Source organism: Bubalus kerabau, chromosome 13, assembly GCF_029407905.1.
Source record: "Bubalus kerabau isolate K-KA32 ecotype Philippines breed swamp buffalo chromosome 13, PCC_UOA_SB_1v2, whole genome shotgun sequence".
In the NCBI taxonomy this organism is placed as follows: Eukaryota; Metazoa; Chordata; class Mammalia; order Artiodactyla; family Bovidae; genus Bubalus; species Bubalus kerabau.
In genome coordinates, this window is record NC_073636.1 from 66877086 (window position 1) to 66896542 (window position 19457).

The 19457-nt window shown below is 49.8% G+C and overlaps 1 protein-coding gene across 2 annotated transcripts in view; it reads left to right on the top strand.

Moving 5' to 3' along the window:
* The window catches only part of SRC (SRC proto-oncogene, non-receptor tyrosine kinase), a 55222-nt gene that overhangs the window by 13042 nt on the left and 22723 nt on the right, over positions 1-19457 (top strand). For both annotated transcript variants that reach the window (XM_055545002.1, XM_055545001.1), the window contains exon 2: positions 8542-8613. The gene's annotated coding sequence lies outside the window, so the exon portion shown is untranslated. The remainder of the gene's footprint in view (positions 1-8541; positions 8614-19457) is intronic.

Sequence of the window (19457 nt, forward strand, 5' to 3'; positions counted from 1 at the left end):
CAGATGAACGTTTCAGAGACACTCTCTGCAGGCAACCAGCCAGCCTGAGGGGTTGACCTGAGGGGTGACTCTGGTAGGAGGGAAGGAGGTGGATTCAGGCTGTGTTTGGAGGTGGGAGTGACAGGGCTTGGAAGTGGGTTTCGTGAAGCACAGGAAGAATCATCCTTCCTCTCTGGGCTGCTGGTGATGTGGGGCTGAGTCTACACCACACGCCACTGGCTTCCTGTTCTTGCTCACTCTCCTCCCCCTGATCCATCTGGAGGCACGGAGGCCAAGCAGCTTCTCCACCTTGTCCTGAGGGCTGGACTGAGTCTTCCGGCTCCTGAAGCTTTTTTTATTTTTATTTATTAGAAGAGGAAATTTATTTATTTTAAATTTTTATTTTAGTTTTGAAAATATTTTGGCCGTACCATGCGGCATTTTAGTTCCCAGACCAGGGATCGAACCCATGCCACCTGCAGTGGAAATCTGAAGTCTTAACCACTAGACCACCAGGAAAGTTCCTCCCTTCTGTGCCTTTAAGCAATGGTATACCTTAGGCTAACCTGGCAGGATCCTACCCATTTTATAGATGTGAAAACTGAAGCTCAGAGTGGTATACCCATGACCTGGGTTACACAATAGGGGCAGGGTTAGGATTTGGCCTCTCATGACTCAGGAAGGCCTATGGATTTCGGAAATATGGACCCTGCCCACCTCCTCCAATTCCAGCTATAGATTTCAGGGGGTACCTGAGATTTCTTTCCTACTTTGATCTGTCTTGGGGAGAGAGAAGCTGCCCGTGTGACCTCAGGGGTGGGGTTGGGGACCTGGACTCCAACTTGCCATGTGATCTGGGCCTCAGTTTCCTCTGCTGGAAAATGGGCACAGTAACGGTCCCTACCTCACAGTGTTGGTGGGAGGACCAGATGAAACAGTGCCTGTAAAGCCGGCATGGCAGGCACAGAGTAAAGTGTTCAGTAACTAGCAGGTCTATTTATTATTGTTGCTTCTGTGAGGAGTAAGGACGTGTGTGCAAGTCTAGGCTCTGGCCACGTCCACCCCAGGGGTGGGCTCTGGGGGAGGGCTGGAGTCACCAAAGTGGCCTCTTCTAGATAACTCTGGAGGTTGGGATGGAAGAAAGTCCCTGGAACCCATGCCCAGCGCTGCTTTCCCTCTGGGGAAACGGTCTGGACCCACCTGGATTGGCCGAGGGCCTTGCTGCACCTGGGTGCGGAGCGGGGCTTTAACCAGGTCGCCTGCTGCCTTGTCGAGCTCCGACATCGCCTCTTTCCCCGTTTCGGGCTTCCTGGCTGAGGACAGGTCCTAGGGCTTGGAACTGGGTTTCATGGGGCACAGGAAGAATCGTCCTTACTCTTCGGCTGTTGGTGATTCAGGAAGGGACCCCGCCCTTTACAGAGCAGGTCAGGACCTAGGGTCTGGAAAGGGGGTCTCCTTCCTGTCCAGAAAGAAACCTAAAAGCCGCCTGGACTGGAACAGTTCCATCTCCACAGGGCCGGGGTTAGTGGGAGCAGCACGATCCGCTTGCTGAACCATCATCCTCCTGGGGGGTGGGTCCCCGCTCAGGCAGCACCCCTCCATCTGCCCGCCATGCCAGCCTGAGCCTGCAGTGCCCACCCCACCCTGGCCACACTGGCGGAGCCGGTTTGAGGTCTGACAGCTGTGCGTGTGCTCGCACCGGGAACACAGGACCAGACATGTCCCGGCTGCCCTGGTCCGTGGATGGCCCCTGGCTCACGCTTCAGTAACCCCTGGCTCATGCAGCAAGCATCCCTGGTACCCAGTCCGTGCCTGAGCCGTGCGGGGCGGGGCTCGTGGCTTAGAGCTGTCTCACCCTTGCACACTGTCCCGTGTAACCAGGGAGGTCAGAGGCTCTGCCCAGGGGACAGGCCAGGCAGTGGCAGGAGAGTGCTGTAGTTGGGGCATAGGTTGTGGGGCTGGGCAGACCTGGGACGGAGGCCTGTATCTCTTTATCTTAGGGGGCCCCGGATAGGACCCATTCATCCGTCCCTCCCTCTGTTCCTGCCTCCGTCCCTCTTTCTATCTCTCCCTCCTTCCATCCCTCCCTCCATCTACCCCTCCCTCCCACAAATATTTACTGAGCACTACTGGGTGCCAGGGGGGCTTCCCTGGTGGCTCAGATAGTAAAGAATCTGCCTGCAGTGCAGTAGACACAGGTTCGATCCCTAGGTCGGGAAGATTCCCCTGGAGGAGGAAATGGCAACCCACTCCAGTATTCTTGCCTGGAGAATCCCATGGACAGAGGAGCTTGGCAGGCTACAGTCCATGGGTCACAAAGAGTTGGACACGACTGAGTGACTTAACACACACCATGTGCCAGACAATGTTCTAGAGGTTGGAGATTCAGCAAAGAAGCAACAAGGCAAAAATATGGTCTCACAAAGCTGACATTCTAGTTGGGGAGATAAAAGCAGAGCAAATAAGGAAAATATGCACATGGTCTGTAAGAACTTGATAGGCTCAGTTGTGTCTGACTCTCTGTGACCCCAGGGACTGCAGCATGCCAGGCTTCCCTGTCCTTCACCATCTCCCGGAGTTTGCTCAAACTCAGGTCCATTGAGTCACTGATGCCATCCAACCATCTCGTCCTCTGTCGTCCACTTCTCCCTCTGCTTTCAATCTTTCCCAGCATGTCATGGGTCAAACATAAAGCTGGGAAGACTGGCTGGGATAGAGAATGGGTTGTGATTAGCTGATTAGATAGGATGGTGAGGGATGGGAACGCAGGGAGAAGACTTCTCCCAGAAGCTCACGTCCCCGGAGGGGAGGGAGGAGACAGGTCATTCCCTGAGGCAAGAGAGTCCAGGTAGAGGGAACAGACAGTGCAAAGACCATAAGGTGGGGTGCACTGGAGTGTTGGAGAAACAGCATGGGGGCCAGGGGAACAGAGTGGGTAAGGGGGAGAATGGCAGGAGGAAAGGACAGAGAGAGATGGAGGTCGGGGAGGGCCTCCGGATCCTTTTGACGTTGACTATTACTCCCAGTGAAATGGGGCTCCAGGAGGCTTTCTGAGGGCATCTGGTTGCTGTGTGGGAAGCAGACTGTGGGGACTAAGGATGGAGCCCCCAGACGAGAGAGACGACTGCTGCTTTGGTCTGGCGAGTGGAGAGTGTGACAGTGGGTGGCCTAGCCTGGGGCGGTTCATGGCAAGGGGGAGGGGCTCAGACATTGTTTGGTATTATTTGCTTTCATCTTCCTTTTTGGTTTTTTCTTTTGGCTGTGCCGCATAGCATGTGGGATCTTATAAGTGAGGAAACGGAGGCACAGAGAGGTAGAGTAACTTTTCCAAGGCCGCACAGCTAGGAAGGGTCAGAGCTGGGTTTGCAACCCAGGCAGTCCAGTGCTTAATCTCTATGTGATGGAGGCTATGTGAGCCCAGAAAAAGAGGGTACCTCTCTCAGTTGAGGGCAGGCGGGGTCAAGTATGGCCTGTGGTCAGGCTCAAAGTGGGCACTGGAGTTCCTGGAGTTGGCTGGGGCCAGGGATGTGCTGCTTCAGGAGGAAACAGCAGGGTGCAAAGGTCTGGAGGCTGGAGCGTAATTCTGAGTTCAGGGAGGGTCAAGGGGTGGGGAGGAGGGAGCTTGCAGCAGCCACCCCCGCCCCCATCCTTGGCCTTGATCCCATGAATGAATCGTAGGAGCTTTAAGGGTTTTGGCCATCTTGCTACCTCTGTCCTTGGCCTCAGGCTCGGATGCCCTCTCCCTCAGAGACCTCCCAGAGGTCCCCATTTCATGGATGAGTAAAGAGAGGCCTGGACCTTCTGGAGGTTACACGTCCAGGGTGGCACCTGCAGGCTCTGAGTGTGGGGGGCTGAGTTCAGAGCCAGCCGTGTGGAGGGGCCTGGCCGCCAGCTGCTCCTGCCCACCCGTGTCCCTGCGGGGGCTGGGCAGGGGTGGGGAGGAAGGGACACTCTGTGTCCCCAGAGCAGGGACGCAGCCAGAGCTGCTGGCAGGAATAGCGGGCGCCGTGGGCAGGGGCCGGCTGGCAGCTGTCTCCCCCGGAACCTGTCAGCCATCAGCTGGCGGGGCTGGGGGTGCCTGGGAGGCATGACCTTGGAGAAGCTGGGACGGAGCAAAACTCGTCACCTCAGTGTTCCCTGGGGTCACTCTGATGCCGGAGGGGGCAGGGTTCTGTTAAAGAATCCTCGGCATGCCAGGGCCTCTGCCCAGGTGCAGATGCTAAGGCCCGTGAGTGGGTGTGATTTGCGGAGATCACATGGAGATTTGGAGGGAAACCTTCTGCTTAGCCACGTGGTGGCCAGGCCAGGCGGTACCTGGCTGGGTCCCTGAGACCAGCCTGATGCGTGGTCCTTGGGGCCCAGCATCTCCTCTTCCAGCTCCTCCTCACCCCAGTGCCCTTAGGCCTGGCGTGCCAAGAATCTTCAGTCCAAGCCCTGTCCCACACCCTCTTTCGAACCCCCAACTGTGCTGTGTGGCCTGAGGCTGAGTGTGCCCCTCTCTGGGCCTCTGCCTCCACATCTGAGAATGGGGATCTCTTACAAAGCTCTCTGAGTTTGGCACTGTGGTCTCCTGGCCCCTCAGCTGCCCTCCCCGTCCGCCTGCTGGGCAGCCTGGCCTGGCCTGTGGGGTCGAAGGGTAGGGGGAGGTCAGTGAAGCCTCCCAATCCTGCCAGCCTCAAAGATGCTCCCATGGACCAGCTGCCAGTGCCCTTCCTTTCGGGCAGGGGCCTTGGAGAAGGGAGGTGGTAGGTGGTGGGGGTGGGGGAGATGGAGGTACCCACTGTGTGCCCTTCCCCCACATTTTGCTGCTGGAGAAACTGAGGCCACATGACTTAAACTGACCCTTTGCCTTTCTTTCAATGGTCCCACCTCTGGGCCTTTGGCCAAGCAATTGCTTCTGCATGGATCACGCTTCCCCTTCCTCTTTTCATAAACTGCTTACCTTTGGACCTCAAGTAAGATGTCGCTCCTCCTGGAAGTCCACCGTGGTTTAGGTGCCTCCTCTGGGGCTGGAGACCACTGTGCTCTGACAGGATTGCTGTAGGATGAAGTCTCAATAATCTGCCCCCATCCCGCTCAGCATGCTCCGGGGCCTGAGAAAATCTTCATGGGCTTCCCTCTCAATTTTTCAGGTCTTTATGACCTAAATTGCTGGACGTGTCCCTCTCGGGGCCTCCCTCAGACCTCCTCGTGCCTGGGCCAAAAGCCTGCAGCGACCCAGTTAGGCTGGAACCCACTCAGTCCAGACCTCTCACTCAGTAACCCCCTGCACATCTGACCCTCCTGGCTCAGGGCCTTTGCTTGCTCTGTGTCCGCCTCCTGCACAGCCCTTCCCATGCCTCCTTGCAGGTGCGGTGGAGAGAGGGTGGGCTTTGGTATCTTTGGGCCTGGCTTGGCACCTGGCTCTCCACTTCCTGGCTGGGGCAGCTTCCTGGAGCCCCCCATGTGCTGACATGTAAAGTCAGTGACGCCTAAAGTGGTTCCAGGGCTGTTGGGAGTATGGAAGGAGTACTGTGAACCCCAAGTGGGAGGACATGAACCCCAGGTGGGAGGACATGAGGGGGAATGGTGTAGGTCTCCACACCACCATCAGCACGCCCCATTCCACCTCACCAGCCCGCATTGGAACAGCCGATGGCAGGATATTTTTAAAAATTACTTCTTTGACTGCGCTGCACCGCAGGTGGGATCCTAGTTCTCCGATCAGGGATTGAACCTGTGCCCCTCGCTTTGGATGTGCGGCGTCTTAACCTCTGGACTGCTAGAGAAGTCCCAAGAGGTGGGATTTTAAAAAATGTATATTTATTTATTTGGCTGCACCAGGTCAGCTGTGGCACTTGGGGATCATTGGTTGCAGCATGCGAACTCTTAATAGCAGCATATGGGATCTAGTTCCCTGACCAGAGATGGAACCCAGGCTCCTGCACTGGGAGCGCAGAGTCCTAGCCACTGGACCCCAAGGAAGTTCCTCCCTCCCTCTTTTTTTTTTTTTTTAATAAGAGGTGGGATTTTAATCACATTATTTAACCTTTCTCTGCTTCCACTTCCTCATCTGTAAAACGGGTTGAAAAGCATAGGACACAGTAGGCACTAAATATGTATTAGCTGTTGCTTCCACTGTTATCTTATCAGTGTCATTATTCATATTCCCTTCTCTGAAGCAGGACTTTTTTCTATATTCCGAATCCGCTTGTACAAAAACACCTCAGGTGAGCAGGTCATTCTTTGCAAAGGCTGAAGGAAAAAAGAATGAGAAGATTTTTGCCACGTGTGGGAGGTCCCTGGGGAGGCAGGCAGGGGTGGCGGCCCCCATCTGTGAGATGGGCATGAGGGCTGGCCACTCTCCCAGGCTCCCCCAGACTCAACTTCCTCCCCTGTGGACACGGCCAGTGCTGGTGGTGCCTGCCCCGCCTAGGTCTGTTGCGAGGAGGCAGGGGGCATCAGCTGGGGACCCAGCCTTGGAGGTTCAGAGGGCTGAGAGGTTCATTCCAAAATAAGGGTTCTTCTTGGGCTGTGTGGACCAGCCCATTCCCCGTGTCTTGGCCTCCATTCCCCTAGTTGGAAATGGACTGGCTAAGGGCCCTGCTTAGGTCCCTGGTGTAATAACTCCCTGCGAGAGCCCAGCTGGGACCGGTGCCCTTGGGGAGAGGGGCCACAGTGGCCCGGGGCCAGGAGAGCCAGGGTCTCCAGCTGGTCCTCTGCTGTCTTGGATGGTGGCCTGGGCACCTGGCTTGGCTTCTCTGAGCCTCTCTCTGTTGCCTTGTCTGGGAGACTGGGCTGATCTTCTCTGTGAAGCAGGGTCCCCATGAGAACTGGAGAGCTCCATGGTAACGATGGAAACTATAAGGTAGCTGTGATGGTTGGAGCGCCGTTTATCCAGCATGGCCTGCGTGCCCAGGGCACACGTGGTTAGCTCCTCTGCCTTCATAACTGTCCCGGGTTCCTTTTGTGTGTCTCCATGGTACTGAAGAGCTGACTTGTTAGAAAAGACCCTGATGCTGGGAAAGATTGAAGGCAGGAGGGGAAGGGGATGACAGGACGAGATGGTTGGATGGCATCACCGACTCGATGGACGTGAGTTTGAGCAAGCTCCGGGAGTCGGTGAAGGACAGGGAGGCCTGGCGTGGGGCAGTCCATGGGGTCGCAGAGTCGGACATGGCTGAGCAACTGAACAATAGTAATGCTGCTGAACGAGGCTTTGGTTGACTTGCTCGGGGCCCTCCCATGGGTCGTGGCAGGATCCCTCTTCACAAGGATGTTGCACCCCACCCAGCTGGCTCCGGCGGGTACCCGATGGGGCTTTTTTTGCTCCCTTCCCTCCAGAGGCACATCGCAGATGGGCTGTGCCCCTCCCCCGCCTCCTCCGCCTTCTCCCTCCTCTACCCCCACTTCCCCCCGCTCCCCGCACAACCTCCACCACTCACCCCTCCCACCCCGGTCCTGTTATCAGGACACATTCCTGTACTGGCTGAGAACAGCTTACACCCTGGGCTCTTTTAAGAAGGAGTGTAACTGCTGATGCAGGCCCTGGCAGTGGCTCCCTCGGGGGATAGGCCCTGGGACAAAAGCAGATGGTCTGCCTGCTGATGCGGTCTCTTTTGAGCTGTGTGACCTTAGGCTAGTCACTTGACCTCTCTGGATCTCAGTTTCCTCATCTGCAAAATGGGACTGACCATGTAGGGCTGCAGAAGGTTCACTTGGCCTTGTGGACTGTATGTACTTCTCAGCCTGGTGCCTGGTACACAGGAGTCTCTCTACCCATCAACCAGGTGCTGTTATCATCTGAGAACCAGTTGTCCCTCCTCTTTGTAATGGCATCTGTATCCACCTTTTGCTGAGCATACCGTGGGATGGCCCCTGTAGGCTTCCTCTTCTCCAAGCCTCTGAGACACAGGGAGGGTGGAGCTGGGAGAGGCCCTTTCCAGAAGTTGAGAAGGTGCTGTGTGATCTTAGGTGGCCTCTGTCCCTCTCTGAGCCTCTTTTTCCTGGTCTGCTGTCTGAGCACCTGGAGCTGGGTGTGGCTCTGCCTCAGCCCCTTGTCTCCACACTCTGTACTTCCTCCCTCGGCTGGTCCAGCTACTTGGCTTTGTCTGTCTGTCCCATGACAGTGCCGGGTGCATAGTCAGTATTCAGCTGAGCTTAGTGAAGGAGGCAGTGAATGCTCGGTTGCGCAAACACCCGGGGCTTTCTTACTCCCAGGCCTTTGCCTGCGCGACTCTACCGGATGCACCAGCCCCAGTCATCTCTGCTTGTGGACCTCCTTCTCGACTTTGAAGTCCTTTTCACATGCTGCCTCTCCCAGGAAGCCCTTCCAGTTTCTCCGAGGCTGAGGGGATTGCTGCTGCTCTGAACACTTAGTCTGAGGCTCTCTGGTGGCACCTGTTACAATCCACCTTGGCGTCCATAGTGACAAATTAGTAACCCACGCGGACCACGCACCTACCACTAGGCGCCAGACACAGAAACAGTGGGGGCCCTGTGCATGCCTGTGGGGCCTTGTCTTATTTAATCCTTCACCACAACCTTGCAAGGTGGAGACTATTATTAGCCCTCCCTTTGCAGAATCCAGAGGTTCAGAGAAGTGAAGTGACTTGCCCAGCTATGAGAGAGAGCGACACCAGGATCTGAAACCAGGTAAGCCTGTCTTTTTTCTTAAAAAGGAAAGAAAAAGCATTAACACACACAGTAAAAAATAATTCAAGCAGTACCGAAGAAGGCAGGGAAAAGCAAAGCCTCTTTGGCATTCAGATCTCCTTGCCAGAGGCAGCCATGGGGAGGCGTTTCCAGTATGTCTTTCCAGGGTGTATATGGAAGCATGTATGTTAAAAAAAAAACAAAAACCACAAATGATCACACATGGTGTATCCTGTAGTCTACACCTGACTGCTCTTGACAGTGTGCCTTGGAGATCGTTTTCTGCTACTGCTGTCTTTTCCCCGGTTACATAGTGTTCATTGTGTGGATGGAGACAGTGCTTTATTTAATTAGTTAAGATTGCTTTGCTTATTACAGATCATTCTGTGATGCATACCTTCCATTGTACACTTAGTGGTCCTGTGTGAGGAACACTAGATCGCAGGGTCTGAGAATGTATGCAGTTGTAATTTTGGTAGATGTGGCCAGATGGCCCTTCAAGGAAGTGGTGCTGATGAACCTTCACACCCCACCCTCTGCTTCCCCTAGCTGTCACCAGCACAGGTTGCTCTAGAATTTGGGAACCCGCCAATCTAATAGATGAATCTTAATAGATGACCTCTGGTGTAGTGTTTTGTTTTTTTTAATATCACACCTCTATTGGACTTCCCTTGTGGCTCAGCTGGTAAAGAATCCGCCTGCAATGTGGGAGACCTGGGTTCGGTCCCTGGGTTGGGAAGATCCCCTGGAGAAGGAAAAGGCTACCCACTCCAGTATTCTGGCCTGGAGAATTCCATGGACTGTATAGTCCATGGGGTCGCAAAGAGTCGAACTGGACTGAGAGACTTTCACTTCTCTCTATTGGTATAGAATTCACATACCAGACAATTCACTTACTTAAAGTGTACACTTTGTGTATTTAATAAAAATTGTATTGGAGTAGAGTTGATTTGTGAGGTTGTGTTAGTTTCTGTTGTACAGCAAAGTGAATCAGTTGTACATATATCAACTCTTTGTTTTAGCTTCTTTCCTCGTATAGGTCATTACAGAGTATTGAATAGGGTTCCCTGTGCTATACAGCAGGTCCTTATTAGTTATCTGTTTTATATATAGTAGTATGTATATGTCAGTCCCAATTTGCCGATTTATCTCCGGCCGGAAGTGTACAATTGAATGGTTTTTAGTACAGTCACAGAGTTGTACACCCATCACTGCAATTTTAGAACAATTTCATTACCCCTCCTCCCCAAAAAGAGACTGTGTAACCCATTTAGTCAGTCCCCACGGCCCCTCAAACCTGTCCTCCCCAGCCCTAGGCAGTAACTAATCTACTTTATGTTTCTATAGATTTGTTTATTCTGAATCTTTCATGTAAAGGAAATTGTGTAATATGTGGCCTTTTGGGTCTGACTTCTTTCACTTGGCATGTTCTGAAGATTCACCCAAGCTGTAGCGTGTATCAGTACGTCATTTCTTTTTCTTGCCAAATAATATTCTGTTATATGGGTATACCACATTTTATTTATCCATTCATCAGTTGATGGACATATGATTGTTTCCACTTTTTGGCTCTTATGAACAATGCTGTTATGGACACATTCAAGTTTTTATGTGGATATATGTTTTCTTTTCTCTTGGGTATATTCCTAGGAGTGGGACTTCTGGATTATATAGCAACTCTGTTTAACCTTTTGAGGAACTGCCAGACTATTTTCCAAAACAGCGACACCATTTCACATTCCCACCAGCAATGTATGAAGTTTCCAATTTCTCTACATCCTCTCCAACCACTTGTTTTCTGTCTTTAATTATAGCCATCCTCATGGGTGTGAAGCTCTATCTCATTGTGGTTTTGATTTGCATTTTCCTGGTGACTAATGATGTTGCGTATATTTTCATGCAGTTATCGACCGTTTGTATATTTTCTTTGGAGAAATGTCTACTTGAATCCTTTGCCTGTTTTAAAATTGGGTCATTTCTCTTTTTGTTTGTTGAGTTGTAAATCTTATTTACATATTCTAGACATAAGTCCCTTATCAGATACGTGATTTGCAAATATTTTCTCCCATTTGGTGGATTCTTTTTACTTTCTCTCTCTCTTTTAAAATTAATTTATTTTTAATTGGAGGGTAATTGCTTTACAGTGTTTTTTTGTTGCTTTCTACCATCCATCAACGTGAATCAGTCATAGGTATACACATGTCCCCTCCCTCTTGAATCTCCCTTCCACCTCCCACCCCATCAGCTTTCCACTAGCTATCTGTCTTACACATGGTAATATATTTATTTCAGTGCTACTCTCTCAATTCATCCCTTCCCCTCCTTCCCCCACAGTGTCCATAAGTCTGTTTCTCTTTTCTTTCTTTTTAAAAATTTTTTGGTCATGCCATGCAGCTTGTGTGATCCCTGACCAGGGATCGAACCCGGGCCCTTAACAGTGAGAACATGGAGTCCTAATCACCGGACCGCCAGGGAATTCTCATCTTTCCATCTTTCTGGCTGGTGCCCCGCCCCCCCCTTTTTAAAATAATTAAATTTATTTATTTTTAATTGGAGAATAATTGCTTTACAATATTGTGTTTGTTTCTGCCAAACATCACCATGAACAGCCATAGTATACCTACGGTTGATGGTGCCTTTTGACACACAAAAATTTTTAATTTTGATGAAGTCCAGTTTTATCTGTGTTTTTCTTTGGTTTCTTGTGTCATGTCTAAGAAACCATCATGATCCAAGGTGTTGAAACTTATGCCTGTATTTTCTTATAAGATTTTTTAAAGTTTTACCCTGTACATTTAGATTTGTGATCCATTTTGAGTTAATTTTTGTGTAGGGTTTTGAGGAAGGTGCTCAGCCTGAATGTATCCAGTTGTTCCCTCAGTCTTAATTAAAAAAAGTCTTCTTTCTCCATTGAATTATATTGGCAGCCTTGTCAAAAATCAATTGACCATAAATGTGAGTGCTTATTTCTGGACTCTTAATTCGCTCCCATTGATTTCTAAATCTGTCCTCATACCAATACCAGACTGTCTTAATTACCAGCGCTTTGCAGCAAGTTTTGAAACTGAGATGTGTGGGCCGTCAACTTTGTTTTTCTTTTTCAAGATGGTTTTGGTTTTTCTGGGTCCCTTGACCGTCCGCATGAATTTTAGGATCAGTTTATCTGTTTTTGCAAAGAAGCTAGCTAGGATTTTTTTTAAGGGTTGTGTTGACTCTATAGACTAGTTTGAGGACTATTACCATCTTAATAAATTGATGCTTTTGAACTGTGGTGTTGGAGAAGACTCTTGAGAGTCCCTTGGACTGCAAGGGGATCCAACCAGTCCATTCTAAAGGAGATCAGTCCTGGGTGTTCTTTGGAAGGAATGATGCTAAAGCTGAAACTCCAGTACTTTGGCCACCTCATGCAAAGAGTTTACTCATTGGAAAAGACTCTGATGCTGGGAGGGGTTGGGGGCAGGAGGAGAAGGGGATGACAGAGGATGAGATGGCTGGATGGCATCACTGACTCGATAGACGTGAGTTTGAGTGAACTCCGGGAGTTGGTGATAGACAGGGAGGCCTGGCTGCGATTCATGGGGTCACAAAGAGTCAGACATGACTGAGCGACTGAACTGAACTGAACTGAACTGAACTGAACCATCTTAAAATGCATAGTCTTCTGATCCACAAATGTGGGCTCTCATCCTGTTTATTTAGTTCTTTAATTTCTTGCAACAATTTTTGTGTTTTTCAGAGTATAAGTTGTGCACTTCTTTTGTTAATTTTATTTCTAAGTCTTCTTTTGATATTATAATTTATTTTCTTAATTTAATTTTTGGATTGTTTATTGTGCTAGTGTATACATTTTAATTTTATACATTAATTTTGTACTTTGCAACTTGCTGAACTTGTTTATTTAGTTCTCCTAATCTTTTTAGTGTACTTAGGAATTTTTATATACAAAATTCTGACGTCTATGAATAGTTTTACTTTCTTGTCCATCTGGATGCCATTTTTGTGTCGTTTAAATATGATTGATCTGGAACTTATAGGCACGTGGAGTGAGATCGAGCTCCAATATTGTTTCCTGAAGGAAGATCATTGGTTCCAACTCTGTCTTAAAAATAGCCTACCTTTTTCTCACTGTTATGAAATGCCACCTTCGTAATATATTAAATTCCCATGTGTTTGGGGACAATTTTTGGCCCCTCTGTTCTGCTCCATTGATTTGTCTCTTTTTGTAGTGATATCACACAGTTTTCCATATGTAATTTGTCAGTAAGTTGTACTCTCTGGTTGGGCTATTTGCTCTTCGCTACTCTTCTTTTTATGATTTCCTGGCTATATTTATACCTTTACTCATAAACTTGAAAACTGACCTGCCTAATTAGAAAAAAAATCCTGCTGGGATTTTCATTGAGATCACATTCAGTGTTTAGATTTACTTAGGAAGAATTGATATTTTTGTAATGCTAAGCTTTCTTTCATTTTATCTCCTGATTGCTGTTGATGTGTAGCTACATTATTGATTTTGGGATATTTACATTTAATTTCCTTCCGTTTTACTCAATTTACTTTTTCTTCAATAGTTTTATAGCAGATTCTCTTGGATTTCTCAGATATACATTAATAACATCTGCAAATGATGAAACTCGTCTTCTGTCTTCCAATTCTCTTTATCCCTTCCATTTCTTTTTCTTAGCTCATTGCACTGGCAAGCATCGTAGAGCAAAGTTAACTCGTAGACATGCTTGTCTTTTCTGGACTCTTTCCCTATGCAGTGGCTTCTGTAAGCCTTGGCTCCAATCAGTTCTACCAGATACTCTGTCCAGGGTCACGCACAGGGCTTGGCACATAGTAGGAATTTTGGAAGCTGTTGCCTAATTATAAGAGTGGTTAGAAAAGAGAGCAAGGATATGAAAAGAAATCTTCCATAGTAATGATAATAATAGCAAGTATTTAGGAAGCACTTCCTGTGTTCCAGGCACTGTATGAGTATTACTTCATGATTTCCTCTCAAGCTTAATCATGTAGGTGCAATTATAGATTCCCAATTTTGATGAGGAGTAAACTGAGGCCCCCTGGAGGCTGTGCGACTAGAAAGTGGCAAATTGGCTTCTGAATCTGGCGTTCTGGATCCAGGCCTTCCATAATGCTTCTTCTTCCCTGGAGGATCCAGAGATATGGATGGTGATGTCAGAGGTTGACCTCTGACCCGAGTTGCCTCTGTGTTAAGGAGGTGGAGGTGGTGGAGTGGTGGGAGCGCCTGGGGTAGTCAGAGCATCAGCGGGTTCCCAGAGGTACCTTCTGACTGCACTTCCCTGAACCTGAGCATCTCAACTCAGCTGCACTCACTTGCTGTGTGGCCTCAGGCAAAGTTCCGGCTTCTCTGAACTTTGAGCCCATCTGTAAAGAGGGTGTAGTTATAGTCCCCCACTTCACTGTGCTGCGGGGACAATTGAGTATGGACTGCAAGCAAAGTTCTCAGTTCTGTGCTCGGCTTTCAGGGCCCTGCCATCTACTCTTGCTTCATCTTGCTATTCTTCCTCGGGTCACTTGTAACGGTGATAACAGCAAACAACAGTGAGTGCTGTTTATTGAGCACTTATTCTCTGCCTGGCACATGGACTCTCTCCTTAATTCTCAGATATTAAGTTTATTACTACCCCCATTTTATTTTATTTTTTAAAAAGTATTTATGTCCAGACTCGCCATGCTGCCCTGGTGGCTCAGATGGTAAAGAATCTGCCTGCAATGTAAAAGACCTGGGTTCGATCCCTGGGTTGGGAAGATTCCCCTGGAGAAGGAAATGGCTACCCACTCCAGTATTCTGGCCTGGAGAATTCCATGGACAGATCCTTGGTGGGCTACAGTTCATGGGGTTGCAGAGAGTCGGACACGACTGAGCGACTTATTGAGCACTTATTCTCTGCCTGGCACATGGACTCTCTCACTTAATTTCAGATGTTAAGTTTATTCCTACTCCCATTTTATTTTTTAAAAGATATTCGTCTATTTATTTTATTTTTGCTGTGTTGGGTCTTTGTTGTGGTGCACGGGCTTCTCTTTAGTTGTGGCGTGTGGGCTCAGTCCTTGTGGCACGTGGGCTTAGTTGCCCCATGACAGGTGGAATTTTAGTTCCTGGACCAGGGATCGAACCCACGTCCCCTGCATTGGAAGGTGGATTCTTAAGCACGGGAGCACCAGGGAAGTCCTACCCCCCTTTTAAAGATGAGGAAACTGAGAGGTGAAGTGACTTGCCCGAGAAGATTTAGCTAGTAGATAGTGGAGCTGACTCCATTGGGATTTGAATCCAGGTCTGACTGGAGTCCTCACTCTATTCCTAAGCTCCCGGCCTTCCTTCCACCCTTAGAGGAGGTGGAGGTGACATTCTTCAGTCAGGAAGGAAGGAGTGGGTATGTCCTGACTGAATTACAGTCTATTTTGGACTCTTCTGGATGTTGTGTCTGCGTACGTGGCAGAGGGGCACAGCTTACGCAAAGGCCAGGAGATGAGAGTGTGTGGTGCCCTCTTGTAGGGGACTGGGGGGCGGGGCCGCAGCCCCACTTCAAGGGGCCGCGTGGACTCAGGTGAAGGGTTTAGGCCTCATCCAGAGAAGATGATGGGAAGCGCTTATATGTTTCTTTAAGACTCATTAAAAAAAAAATGATGAGAATAATTTCTAAATGTCATGTCTGACTCTTTGTGACCCCATGGACTGTAGCCCGCCAGGCTCCTCTGCCCATGGGATGCGCCAGGCAAGAATACTGGAGTGGGTTGCCATTCCCTTCTCCACGAGATCTTCCCAATCCAGGGATCGAACCCAGTTCTCCGGCATTGCAGGCAGATTCTTTACTATCTGAGCCACCAGTGAAGCCCATGTTGGTATTTAATTGTCTGAAAATGTCTGTTTTACTTTTATTCTTTTTGTTGTTTAGTTGCTAAGTCGTGTGCAGCTCTTCTGCAGCCCCATGGACTGTAGCCCACCAGGCTTCTCTGCCCTTGGGGATGCTCCAGGCAAGAATACTGGAGTGGGTTGCCATTCCCTTCTCCCGGAGATCTTCCCAACCCAGGGATCGTGTCCATGTCTTCCGCATTGCAGGGAGATTCTTTACTGACTGAGCCACCAGGGAAGCCCAAGTGATACAACACTTAACATAAAGAAGGGATTTTCCTTTCCCTTTTTCACACCCTTTGGATGAAATATTGTGAAGAACTTGGACTTCTTCCAAAACTTTCTCTAAACCTCTATAGCACGTGTGTGTGTATCCGCACATACACATTCACATGTGAATTTACAGAAATAATTGGAGTTTCTGTGTACTACATGCCAGGCACCACACTAAGCCCTTGCCTGCATTGTGTCTTTAATCCTTCCACCAACCCTCTGACCTAGGTAACACTATTGTCCCCATTTTCCAGATGAGGAAACTGAGGCCCCTGATGGCCCAGAGGACCTTCTACAGTGCCATCTTCCTCTTTTCACTTAATAGTGTGTATCATGAGCATCTTCCCAGGCCACATGGAGCACTCATTCTGTTTATTTAGCTGCACAGCTGTGCACTCGGTGAATGGACCATCCCTTATTTATCCAGTCCCCATCTGATAAACACTTAGGTCGTTTCCAGTTTTCCATGGACAGTGTTGAACAAAAGCCCCATTTGTTTGTGTGGATTACAGAGATGCCGCTGGCTTTTGGAGGAGGGGTCTCCACTGCTGACCCAGGTCAGGATGACAAGGGCCTGGCCTCGAGGGAGTAGAGACAGGGTGAGGGGAGGGATGTGTATGAGGAAGATTGGAAGGAAGGATGTGTGAACCAGCCCTGAGACGGAAACGTGGAGTGCGGGGCAGTCTTAGAGGAGGATGCTAAGTCAGTTTGGGGCCCACTGAGCATGAAGCCCTGGGGACACTGATGGGGAAGTGCTGTAGGGCAGGGGTCCCCAACCTCCTGGATCTAGTACCTGATGATCTGAGATGGAGATAATGTAATAATATTAGAAATAAAGTGCACAGTAAGTGTAACGGGCTTGAATCATCCCGAAACCATCTTCAACCCCCCACCGTGGTCCATGGAAAAGTTGTCTTCCACGAAACTGTTCCCTGGTGCCCAAAAGTTTGGGGACCACTGCTTTAGGGCATCCTGGGGCCTGTCACGGTATTGACAGCACAGGTCCTCTGTCCTGAGCCTGTGGTCAGGAGCAGGTCCCCAGAGGAAAGGGACCACCTTCCTCTGGGATCCTCACACATCCCCAGTATGGAGCTCTCCCCACTTCCTCTTGAACCCCAGGGATCTATCTCTGCTTGGAAGTGAGCAAGTGGCGGAAGAGATGTGTGGAGCTAGTCTCAAATGGGCAGCTCATGGTGACTTAGTGTTTGGGCCCTGAGACAGAGTCCTGTTTCAAGAAAGGAGACCACAGTCTGGAAGGATGGTTGGTCCCAAGGTGACACAGCCTAGCAGGGACTGGACCCCTCCCTAAATGTGCTGTCCTTCTAGCACACTCTGCTGTGTCAGAGCTTGAAATCTTGGGTCTTTCCTGGTGGTCCAGTGGCTAAGACTTCACGCTCCCAAATGCAGGGGACCTGGGTTCTATCCCTAGTCAGGGAACTAGATCCCACATGCCACAACTCAGAGCCATGATGCAGCCAAGTAAATAAATAAATATATTTTTTAAAAATTTGAAATCTTGGTCTTTCTAGAGGAACGGGGCTAGGCTGCCTTATCCAGTCATGCCCCATCTGCCATGGGCATCTATGTGGCTGTTTGTGTGAAGGAGAGGTCCGGAAGGCAGGAGGTGGACCCCATGAGCAACCCCTGATTCCTACCTGCTCAATGTGGTTTCATGTCCCCATTTCTTTTCATTCTCACCCTCGCTGTGTGACCTCAGGCAGGTGCCTCAACCTTTCTGTGCTTCTGCTTCCACATCAATAATATAGAGACACTGTTAATGTCTACCGCCCAGATTATCAGGGGGATTTGATGAGTCAATATTTGCAAAGTGCTTAGAGCAGGGCCCAGTACAAGGTCCAGGCTCCAGGAGAGTTTGAATATCTCAGATACATGGTCTTGACTGTGTGGCATTGCAGGAACAAAGCAGGATGCAAAGTGTTTAGTCTTTGCATTTAGTCTTTTGTCTCTTCCACAAATATTTCAGAATACCTAGTGGGGATAAGGAAATGGATCTGACCTGGTCCTGCCTGGAGGGAGCTTGGAGTCAAGCACACTAGCGGGGTCCCTGGATTCAGTCTTACGTTTAAATGACACTGGAAGGAAGTCCACCGCCATGCCCAGGGGCTGGCATGTTGCCAGGGAGCCACAGTGTCCCCAGCATCTTCTGTGTACTTCCTCATGGATCCTCCCAGTGGCCCTATGACCTGGTACTTACTGGTGTTATCCTCAGTTGGCAGAGGAGGAAACTGAGGCACGGGGTCCTACACTGGGCTTGTAGGGCTGGAATTCACACAGATGGTCTTCTCCAGTGTTCTTGCCCTTGACTTCAACCCGCCCACCTCTCTCCAAACACATGGTACTTGTATAATCATTGTGTAACAAAAACCCAAACCCCGCCAAACCAACAAACATTGCAGTCAGAGGCCCCAGGCCACCTTAGTCTTGAAGGCCCTCTTATGCTTTTTCTGAATGCCTTAGTGGGGAGTGGTCCTCTTGGTCAGTGTAAGAACTTAGAGGCCAGGAGCTTTTTCCCTTGCTCCTTCCCAAGAGGGCACATGCATCCTTTTGGTGCTGGAAGGGCCTCCGAGGTGCAGCCCTGGCTGTCCCTCGCCCTCCATGGCACATCAGTCAAAGGACCCTTTTTCTTGTCCTTGATTACTTCTAGTGACAGCAGGCTCATTTTTTATCATTTAGTTCCTTCTAAAGAAAATTTGGGCTTTTAGAAAGTTCTTCATTAAAATTAAAAAAATACTTTTATATTTTTATTTCCTCTCAAAGTCCTGCAAACAACTCCACTGTTAGACCATGCACCCCCTGAGACAGGACCTGGCCAGTCCATCTCTGTGTCCCCCTGTGGTGACTGGCAGAGGGCTTGCTGCACAGTTGGTGCTGTGAATACTGTTCCGGGGGAGCAGGTGAGTGGGAGGTATGATGGCTGGGGCTCAGCTTCCATCAAGCCTGGGGCTGTGGGCAACTGGGTCAGTAGGTCCCACAGGACGGCAACCATATGAGCACTGCTGGGCATCATGACCTCAAGGGATTGAGTTGCCATAGAAATCAGCTTTCCCAGGCCCATCAGCATGTTGCTCCCCTGGTGATCTTTTGAGCAGGTCTCCCCAGGGCCTTCCCAGCCCCACATTCTCTGAGCTGGTTGGCCCCCAGGGAGCATGCAGGCCACACCCCTATTGTGTAGATAGGTAGCCTGAGTCCCAGAGGGTTAGAGGCACTGGCTAAGGTTCACCTAGGGAGGGGCATCGCATAGCTGGGCTTAGTGCTTAGGGCAAACAGTCTTCTCTGAGGCCCCAGCCAGTCATGGGGACTTTTCCCCATTCATGGGTTCCCAGAGGAATTCTGGACTGATTCCAGGGCCTGCAGCATCCCCGAGGGAGTGATTGGAACTCCCGTCGCCAGTGTGTCCAGAATGACAGTGTCAGTAATAGCTGGTGTGGCAGGGTGATTACTGTGTTCCCAGCACTCTGCCTTGCCTTCGGTTGTCACAGGCATTTCCTGATGAAGAAATGGGGCACGTAGAGAAGTTAAGTCATTTTCCTGAGGTCACACAGCCAGTTAGGGGCAGAGCTGGGATCCAAGAGAGGGGAGTCTGGCTTCGGAGCCCACCATGCTATACCCGGCCTCACTCTTTCTCTTGCTTTGAGAGGAATGAAGGATCTTTCAGGTCTGGGGAGCACTTAGC